Here is a 2,344-nt window from a genome sequence, read left to right as displayed (position 1 = left end):
TAAATGCCCCCAAAAAACCCACCACTTTCACCCCATTTTCGACTTTTGAAGCGAAATGCCAGGCGCGACGATCGCATCCGTGTCCCGTCGAATGGGGATAAAGACCAATGAGTGCAAAAAAAATTTAAATTAAATTTCCTTTTTTAAATACAACATCGATACAATACAATACAATATAATATTTTGTTGTTTTGACGTTTTCTATATGTAGTGAACTTTCGAAGGTAATTCCTGTTACTCCATTATTTATCTTTTATTGTTTTATTAATGGGAAGTTCGAACTTAATGCCGCATCAACGGGATCCTACAGTTGGTCGAATGGATAAAACCACCGAACCATTGTTGGTCGTGGGTTCACGCCTGGCCAACGAACTGGTCCTGTGGATTTTTCCGGCTTTTTCTTCACGTTTATAATACCCAAATAGGGGTCAATTTTCCGTAGAAAGTCCTCCCGGAACGCATCTTTCCTCGGCAGATAGCCCACGTATCGTGTTGTATACAAACGAAGAGGTCAACGTGGTTAAATTATTAGAAAATGGCTAAATTAGACTGGTAGATGGTATTTAATAAGGACCAAAAGATATTACAAATTTTAGTTATTAAAAAACACATCTAGAGATTTTATAAGTAAGCGAGTTAGAACTTTCCTCCTAGCTGCAGTCGTGGCCGAGTGGTTAAGGCGACGGACTAGAAATCCGTTGGGATCTTCCCGCACAGGTTCGAATCCTGTCGACTGCGAAATTATTTTTCTAATTGTAATTATTTTTTAAACATTTTTATTAACCTTATCGTTAATTACTTTGACTAATATTTCTATTTTTAACCCATTTTCTATATAAAAAATTATTATTTCCCTCATACAGTAGCGCCATCTATCGGTACAGAAAATAATTACGAAATTCGATTTACCGCTCACTCATAAATCCATAAAAGAAACTTTACGAGCAAACAAATAAATTTGATTGGTGATCGATTAAAACAATTAATAAAGCTCGATCGATACACGTCATCGAGTGCTCTATCATCGGACCCGAGTAAACAAAGTTAAGGTCGTGACAATACGAAACTAACAGAAGATTTTCATTAACAAAGACAAATTTCCCAATTAAATTTGCGTCAATATCACTAAATAAGTGGCTATAATATTAGCGGCAATAATTACTATACCTCTGTTTAAAGCGAAACACTTCCAACCGGTTAATCGAGGTGGATTGATAGAAGCGTTGATCAAAAAACATTCCAGCACCCTCTGTTCGCATTGCAGACGAGTGACGGTAATGTTAGACAATATAAAAACGCCATTTTCGGCTTCTTTAGTCACTCGAGCCGCGACAAAACACATAAGAGAAAAAATACAAACATCCAAAATCACTTGTATGCACATCATGGACAAGACATCCACCGCACGAAGCTTATAAATATACATAATGGTACTGTGCATGTTAAAAGTGACGTGCAGAAAGAGGGACGTGCACCACCAAAACACCAAAGGCGAGAAGATGTCTTCCAGAGAAGACACCAAACAACATAACTCGCAATACTTCTTTAAATATTTATTAATTTCGAGTTTATCCTGAAGGTTTTCGTTAATCGTCCTGAAGCTGATACTCAGAAGGGTGCATACGAACGAGAAAAATACGACAAAGAGCCCTCGAGGGAAGACCACCATCCAAACGTACAAAAGAGAATCTAAGCAAACTGGCAAGTAGAAAAGATTTTTATGAATCGAATCGTTATTTACCGTAATTCCAAAGAAATATCTATTGTAATAAACTTCCAACGATGTACGAATCGCTGCTTCTAACCATAAATACGCTAAAACGAAGCAGAAAAACCATAAGAAACCCAAAATGAGTGTGAAACGCTTTTGTAGAAACCTTAACTGATTGCAAATTGGGTACTTTCTGTCGATATTTACGAGTAATTTCTTGATGGATCTTTTCTTCTTGTTCAGGTATATTATGGACACGAAGATGATGGCTTCGCTCATGGCATCCGTTGTTAGATTGAGAACTTCCGTAACGATTTTCTCTCTCAGTGCGTAACACACGATGTTAGTAAACGTAACTAACGATTTAATGAATATTATCAGACTAACTATATACTTCCAAATATTTAAACACCTCGAGTTATCTTCTAGATAGATTCCGTATATCTTCAACACGAGTAACACGGGCAGAAAAGCTCTGTATAATCTTCTGGATCGTCCATTTTCGTAACGAATTTTGCTTTTTCTGCTACTTTTCGGGTTTATTTTTAATTCTCACGATGCTTTTCAAACTCTTCTTCATTTTCTTAGTGTTTAATTTTATCTAAAAATCCTGTCTTTTTTTTTTTCTTCTTT

General features: G+C 36.3%; 1 non-coding gene across 1 annotated transcript; it reads left to right on the top strand.

The window, feature by feature from the left end:
* Nucleotides 1-656: 656 nt before the first annotated feature.
* TRNAS-AGA (transfer RNA serine (anticodon AGA)) lies at nucleotides 657-738 on the top strand. Its single transcript has one exon. It is a non-coding gene; the product is annotated as a tRNA-Ser (tRNA).
* Nucleotides 739-2,344: the final 1,606 nt, after the last annotated feature.

The sequence above is a fragment of the Centruroides vittatus genome, unplaced genomic scaffold (genome assembly GCF_030686945.1).
Source record: "Centruroides vittatus isolate TY-2023 unplaced genomic scaffold, ASM3068694v2 contig_358, whole genome shotgun sequence".
NCBI lineage: Eukaryota > Metazoa > Arthropoda > Arachnida > Scorpiones > Buthidae > Centruroides > Centruroides vittatus.
This window is presented reverse-complemented; position numbering and strand designations above follow the sequence as displayed.